Source organism: Euprymna scolopes, chromosome 8 (genome assembly GCF_053919585.1).
Source record: "Euprymna scolopes isolate OS-2025 chromosome 8, ASM5391958v1, whole genome shotgun sequence".
NCBI lineage: Eukaryota > Metazoa > Mollusca > Cephalopoda > Sepiida > Sepiolidae > Euprymna > Euprymna scolopes.
The window spans coordinates 79,247,613-79,256,264 of NC_136489.1; positions in this window are offsets into that span (position 1 = coordinate 79,247,613).

An 8,652-nucleotide genomic window follows, 5' to 3' on the forward strand; every position below is an offset into this window, starting at 1 on the left:
CATTTCTATTTTTATTCATCTCTCTCTTTCACTCTCTATCTCTATCTCTATCTCTTTCTCTCTATATCTATCTTTTTCTCTTCTCTTTATTTCTCTCTATTTCAATAAGATCAGTAAAAGATAAGGCCGTACAGAAGAATGTGTTTCACAAATATTTAAAACATAAAATGAAATGTTTAATTCAGAGATAAGCGAAAAACAAACACGCATAATCATTGAATAATTCGTCGTCACCATAAAATCGTCGTCCTTTTAACTGGCGATCGTTAAGATCAACATTTTTGCTAATCAAATCCAGGAATGCAAATTATTACGGGATTTCTCCAGCGAGAAAGCGAATTAATAATGGAACAGTTTACCAGTAGGTGTCAAAAATTGAACTGACGTAAACATGAACACTGACTCAAAATAAGAGGACACCTCTCCTTCCCAACGCAACGCAAGAAGGGGTCCATATGCTTGATAGATGGAAAAGCACTTTTTATTCTTCATACATCAATTAATCTAAGTAAAAAGTAAATCAATTCTTTAAAAAATCGCTTGAAAATAAAATGAATGCATTTTCAAAAGTTAAAAAAAGGTGAGAAACAATCGTGAACAAGCAATTATAAAAACGAGAGGAGGAGTTTAGAAAGGAATGGGATATTTCCATGCTGTTCTATTGCTAGATTGTTGATTCCATCTTTCCGACTATTTTCTCGCTTAACTCTGAACTATTCTTTATTCAAATAATAATAATAATAATAATAATAATAATAATAGTAATCATAATAATAATAATCATAATAATAATAGATAAATTAGAAATCAATTTGAGTCTGATGATGACAGTGAAAACTGTGGCTTTTAGAGGAAGTCAGAATCTGTAAAATCAGTCCTTCCCTTGAAAGGACAGGAGTAGACAAAACATTAGGCCATAATAGCGGACATCACAACTGCCCATTTCATTTTTCCGATATGCCTTCATTCTCCGAGACGCTAATTATTTAAATGGGTGTAAGGGCCTTTTTTCTAAACAATATCAATGAAATCACGGTTCATTAGTGGAATCTATAATGGATAGTTTTAAATAAATAATTTGGATTTAAGCTCTCACATTCTTACGATGGTGCATTTCATTGATTTCTTTTCACCATATATCACTCTCTCTCTCTCTCTCTCTCTCTCTCTCTCTCTATATATATATATATATATATATATATATATATATATATATATATATATATATATATAATCTGAAACTAAATGTTTGTGTGTGTCTGGTCACGAATCGGCTCCTATATGGTTGACTATTATAGAAAACTGATCACATATAATGATATATGTATCGAGACACAGGAATGGGTATGTTTGATTTGACATAATGATGATTCATTAAAATTGTGGAGTCTGTGTTCGCGCCTGGTCCACAAAGTATGGAAATAAGAAATTTAAAAATTAAAAAAAAAACAAGTTTACAAGTGTTTTTTTAAAATAAAAAAAAACAAGTTTACAAGTGTTTTTGATATAGATGTACATAATAATACTTTGATAAGTGTGTTTTAACTTAGATAGGGATGGTATAATAAAATTTTGGGGTCTGTATTTGCGCTTGGCCTCCATAAAATGGAAATAGGCACAAACTTTAATAAAGACTTTTAATATTTATCTGCATTAGTATACTTTGATAATTATGTTTCAGTTTGAAGAAATATGGTATAATAAAATTATGGGGTGTTCGTTCGCGCCTGACCTCCATAGAATGGAAATATGTCACAAAGTTTAATAAGGGTTTTTAATATAGATCCACAGAATTTTGTGATAAGTGTTTCAGTGTGAACAGGTATGGTATAATAAATTATGGTGTTTATCTATTTTATTTTTGCTTTCATCATATTTTGCTTTGGTTTTGATACCCCCAAATTCGAAACTATCTCTTTACATACCTTCCTTTTCATAACCTATCATACTTTCATAACTCAGAGTCCATTTTCTGTAGGCTGTTTTTGAACCCAGTCAACGACGGGTACTTTTGCTAGTATATATATATATACATATATATATATATATATATATATATATATATATATATATTACAAGGTGGTCACCACTTACCAAGGCCCGGAAGCCACTCAGGGATAAGGGTTATTGTAAGTACAGTACGTTAGTGTGGATATTTAAAGTGTCTACTTAAGGGGGCGGTTCATCAGGAATTTGTTTAAGTTGGACTTGAAGGCATCCAATTTATAGTCAGGTGGGAACCAAGCCGCTGATCAGCTACTTTGGATTTAACCGACTGGGCATATAGCTCTCTTGCAGTTTTATTACTCTTTTACAGTGGTTGCTGGCGTTCCTGAAAGCAGCTTTAGTCTCAATGCATCTATTACGTTGGTAGCTATGGAAAAAGTGATTTCCGTGCGCGATGGCAGCAGCACATGCTGGAAAGAATCATGGCTGGCTGTTAGGTTTTTGTGGAATTTTTTAGATGGTATGAATCGGTCTATGCCTACAATTAACCATTCGGCCAGGTCTGATACTATAGAGGACACATCATTTTTAAACATGGAATGCAGAGGTAGATCAGATATAAATGTACGGAAGCTATCCCAGTCAGCCATGGAGTATCGGTATACAGTACGGTGGAGGGGTACGTCTGGGGACTTATTACATTTCATTTTTATCTTAACTGATACGACGGAGTGGTCGGATGATCCTAGAGGAGAAAGAACGGAACATGAACATAGCTATGGGGAAGTTGAGAGAAAAAGGTCTACGAGGCTTGCATATTAACCTGTAGCATCGGGCACACGGGTGGGCTCGCGAACAATCTGAGTGAGGTCATAAGCAATGGCAAAATCATGACAAAACCTCCCCTCATCGTCCGTCTTATTTGAGTGGGTCAGCCATTTCACGTTATGGACGTTGAAGTCACAACATATGTGGATGTTAGCTGTGTGGTGTGCAGATAGGATGTGGTCTATTTTCTCAGATATACTCTTAAAGATAGTAACTCTGCTGTTGTGGGGCCGATAGAGGGCAAATATAAATGCAGTGGTGTAAGCAAATGCAACCTGGAAGCACATATATGGTAAATTAGGATCTTCTCTAGAGATATCCCTGCCACATGGGAAACCATGTAGGCACATATTCCATGCCGATGGCGATCTTGGTGTCAGATTTAGATGTTAAGTTAGAGTATCCGTTAATTATGAACTCATCTAGGGAAGTGGTCGGCCCTATTCCAGTTTCGCTTAGAAAGAATATGTCCGGTGTCGTCTCCTGTAATTGGGTTTCAACCTCTGGAAGGTTGGAACGTAGACTCCTGATGTTGAAGAAGGAGACATGGTAGTAGGGGTCAACGTTGGAAGATGGGGTTCTAGGTTTATTCGATTTTTTTTTTTTGAGGTATTATTTTATGTATCTACATGAATTTTTATGAAAATATTTTCAGTATTTACTTTATCAATGCTTGATACGTTAGAAGAACTAGATTGCATGTTTTGAAAGTATATATGTAATTAAGTGACACAGAATGGTTCGCGTTTCAGCCTTGTGAGGCAATAGTCTGACTAATATATATATATATATATATATATATATATATATATATATATATATATGTGTGTGTGTGTGTGTGTGTGTGTGTGTGTGTGTGTGTGTGTGTGTGTGTGTGTGTGTGTGAGTATGGTTTCATTTGAGAATCAAATATAATGAATTCTGTGTCGCTTACTAACCATTTATGATAAGAAACACCAAACCAACCATGTCTTAAGTCTCGGTAGTAGAGTGAAAAGCATATCTTATTTTTCTTTAATTAATATTATTGGAATTTTTTCCTTTTTTTCCTTGTACACATTTTTGTGAATTATTCCATGGATTTCTGCCTTTGGATTATTTTGGACCATCTTCCAATTACGGGATTTCTTTGGATTTTACTTGTGCAAATGGAAATTCAATTAACTTTCTTGAAGTTATATATTTGGATTTTACCGTCATTGGATTATTTCTCTCCCACCACTTGTAATCACCTTTTTCTGCACCATATTCTCTCTGCTTCACTTTTTTGTTATCAAGTAAGATCTTTGACTTACTTGTTGTTTCATCAAATACTTTTACATGCAAAATCCGATCCCGCATTTTGCTAATTCCTACCCTCTGATGAGAAGGAAAGTATTTCTTCGAAACTACGCGGATTAAGGACTATCCACTTATCTAGTGTTTCCTTTTCAGATTAAATATGTTTTTAACTCATTTCAAAGTGTTTTTAACATGTTTTATTAACTGTTTGTTCGTATATATATATATATATATATATATAGAGAGAGAGAGAGAGAGAGAGAGAGAGAGAGAGACATACAGACAGAAGACAGACAGAGACAGAAAGAGAGGGAGCTTATAGATAGAGACTATACAAAACTGATCGTCATATAGATGACAGAATCAATCAATGTTTAAATTGTAAATTCGTGTTTTCTATAAAAATAATTTATTTCCCGTTCAGATTAAACTTGTAACTTATTGTAAATTAAACATTAAAAAAATTATAAATTTGTATTTTTTGCTTTCATATGTAGATGTAGTTGTGAAATAATTTGTTCATTGATTTAAATATTTCCTTTTTATTCGATTCTTTCCTATAATATTGTTAACTGATTTCATGAAAAATTATATCTATATCATATGCAAATCGACTCATGTACATGCCATTATAAGTACGCTACAGGGTCTTGGCCCGTGTCATAAGCCATGGATGTGTTTCGGGAACCGTTTTAAGTAATAGTTCTCAGCATTTGGGATATAACAGTAGAAACTGTAAACTGCATGTCGGTATAGAAATGCAGGGGGGTGAACGATTCGTAATTCTTCAACGAACGCTTTAGGAAGCATTATACTTAGGCAGAAGTTTTGCGAAGGATGAAGAAATTTGCGAGCATGTATCGATTAGTTAAACTTTTATTTTATTTATTTATTTATTTTTTTACATAACGCATAATATTATATATCGTCTTTTATCTGTTTCTAAGCAACTTTCTCCTTAATTTGTAAATTTAGTTAACTAATACAGCTGAAAGTCCAGAAACATACGCTATTCTCGATGGCTTACTTTTTTTGCACACTCCCACTATAACTTTTAGACGTACGTTTTCACGCCATCTATAGATATGTTTCCGTACATTATGAACACGTTCTGGTTTGCTACAGATCACATAGGTGTGAGGTTTGTATTTATCACTTATTCTAATGATGTCCGTTGAATTCATTTCACACTTGCCTTAATTCTATCATTTAAAAACAATAAATTTTCAATTGTTTTGTCTGTCCATCGGACATTATTTAAGACCATATAACACTATTGACAGTATATATGCATTCATAATTTCAGCTTTAATCTGATGTAATATACGGTTTGAAGTGAGAACAAGCAGCCTTTCGTTAAAAGCTGTCCAATCGAGGCCTATTCGCTGTTCTAAGAATACTTTATGTCATCAATTTTCATGTAGGAATGTGACAAGCTGTCTCTTTAATATTAGCCTCGCTCACCGTTGAAAGAGTCACGAATGCAAGGCATTTCAGTAATTATGATGAATTCTCTGCGGGGGATAGTCCAATATGGTGTATGTGCCAGAAGAATTGTGGAAGACGTGTCGGTCTCGCCTTTCATATGCAGACACATAGCAACTTGAACAAATCTGCAGAAACCCTGTTAATTCTTGAGCATGAAATATTTAAACGTATGCAATGTATACAAAACTACGTTAAGACACTGATTTTTATTACTGTCGTCCGCACTGAGAATTGCACTATCAAGTTTTAGAAAGTGTTACTTACAACTAAATGTTTACCAAACAATTTATCCGTTTAAGAAACTTACTAACAACTAAAATTTTAGTGTAACAGAGTGTGGACATGCGCATGCAAATGTACGCGAAATGACGTCATCGGGGGAGAAAAAGAAAGACTATAAAAAAGACGAACACGTTAGAGACGTGGGTGACGTCACAATCGTAACCAGAAGTCAGGCATGGCAGGAGAATTAAGAAATAAATGTCATTACTAAAAATATTGAGACGAGTTATTCTTCTGTTTTAGTCTCCTTTGCGGCGTAGACTGCATACAACGTGTGAGTCCCGTGTATAAGCGTATGTACTACGTTATATTACCAAGTATGTTATCCGTTATACGATGGACTCGTGACGTAACGGATAAAGTACTAAATAAAAATTCAAGGGTAAATAACATATCATGGCGTTTGAAGATGCACTCCTCAGTGTAGTTTACACTAAGAATACAATTGTGAATTATTTAGGAATTCCACTCGGGCATGGCTGACGGAAAGTAAACATGTTTTCCCTGTGAATTGAATAAAGGGGTTCGTTCAAAATTTCGTTAAGACTCTCAAGTTCGACAAGATATACCTGATAAAAGTCGCTGATTACATCGGTTCAAACGTTTTGAAAACAACACTCAATACGAGAACAGTAGTCTGAATAATGTAAATAATACTATGTACCAATCTTCATCTCAAAAATTCAGAAACGTAATATTTTCATACTTTCAGAGTCCTCGTAACTGACTTTTCTCATTTTAATAAAAATTCCTTATACTACTGGGAGGCTTATTAAAGTTAGGTTTTTTTTTATTATCAAATTTATGCAAACTATTTCACATGTACTTGCAAACACATAACTAAATATTTACCCATACAATAAAATGTCGCAGCTTCAAATGATTTCGTAACACAAATAATTTCTTGACTAAACTTCAACATTTCAGACGTTACTAATACCGTTTTAACAATAAACACTACATAAATTGTATTTTTGAAGAAACACATGACATTGATTATAAACAAAAAATTAAAATTAACTTGAAAGCGACATTCACTCCATCGCGCTCTGGTGATCTAAAAAGCTAACAGCTAATTGTCAGATCTCCATTCTGTCTGAGCAACATTATTATTGAGATTATTTCCTGATCACTTTTCTTTTTTTTTCTTCTTTTCTTGTGAGTAATTTCTCAGTCGATAGTATCACGTCGTGACACATAAGCATGTAAAGTGACCGAAACTATTTCGTCTGTGGCATCATAAAGAACTGATGGGGACAATGCGCTACAGCTCGACTAGATCGTAAAATAAATCCGATAACAGTGTCGGCGATGAGATAAAACCTAGCTCATTAAGGTTTCGTGTCTTACAAATAATGCTTTTATCACGACGCTAAGCTGCTGCTGATTCTTATTAAATAAGGTGTGCGTTATGTGCACTGCATTCAAGACAGCAGAAAACAAAATCAGATGCCCATAAGACTTAAAATCTTTCCACCAAAACGATAGACAACATTTTGCTTTAGTTTAGATCTGAATTTCCTTACAGTTCTTATTATCATGTTTCTTATGTCTTTAACAACGTAACCCACTTTTTCGACGCGAAACTATTTATTTATTTATTTATTTTGCATAATTTGATACCATATGTCTGAATAATCAGTTGTTAGATGTTATTATATTTCGCTTATAGCTTCATTAAATTCTGGTTATTCACTCCTGTGACTGTGTTATTTCGTTCTTTGTCAACTGAAATAATCGACACTGTTGAGCGATACATGGATATTCTGTTTATGTCTTTCCGTTTTTCCGTTTATCTCAATCTCTATCTATCCCTATTTCCCTCTCTTTTCCTTCTCCATTTACTTTCTCTTTTTCTCTTTTTCTCTCTTTCTCTCTCTCTCTCTCTCTACACACACACACACAAATATATATATGTGTGTGTGTGTGTGTGTGTGTGTGTGTGTGTGTGTGTGTGTGTGTGTGTGTGTGTGTGTGTGTGGATTCTCCTGTCGATTACGATCTATGATAATTCAAACAATAATTGAGTTGTTTGCAGATTTCTCATAAACGCATGTCTGGACGAAGTCCGAGTATTTCTCTCTTTCAGTGTTTTAGATGCCTCTTGATATAAACCTGGAAGTGTCTATGTCCCTATGCAATATGTACATTTATATATATATGAAGTTTGCGACGGCTACGTCTTGCTAATCTCAGCTCCGCAGCTCCTGGACACGGAGACAAACACTTTTGATCCTGTCGCTAGCAAATTTCGACTGTCCCTGAAAGCCTTTTTCTGTCTTATTACCTCACTAGTCACGTAACCAAAGGAATAAAAATCACCTGCTGCAAACTGTCCGTATTTTGTTTATTTAAAAATTAAGTGTCAGCTACACTTCCTAAATGGCATATTTTGTTTCTTAACATTTCTTTCTATTAAAACATATTCTATACATAATATTTAAGAATATTAATAATAATATTCTGCCATGGTTATCTGGCGTTGTCCCGGTACGCTAATATAATAATACAGCGTGTTTATTTCATAGATACGTATTGGCTTTTCAAAAAAAAAACGTTTATAAAAAAAATTGATCACAGAAAACTACACGTTTTCAAAGTCCGTCTAGAATTCATCCGGAACCATTTAAAGCACAAATAATTCGTGTTTTTGTTTTTTTTGTTTTTTTCATTTTTGCACAAAGTAAGTTTTATCATTTCTTCAAACAATGAATTGCTGTCTTTCTTAATACTATTTATCTGCCATATTTACCATGTTTTTTTTTTAATATTTTATCAATAAGATTATGTATTAATTATTGAAACCTTAGAATAATTATGTCTAAT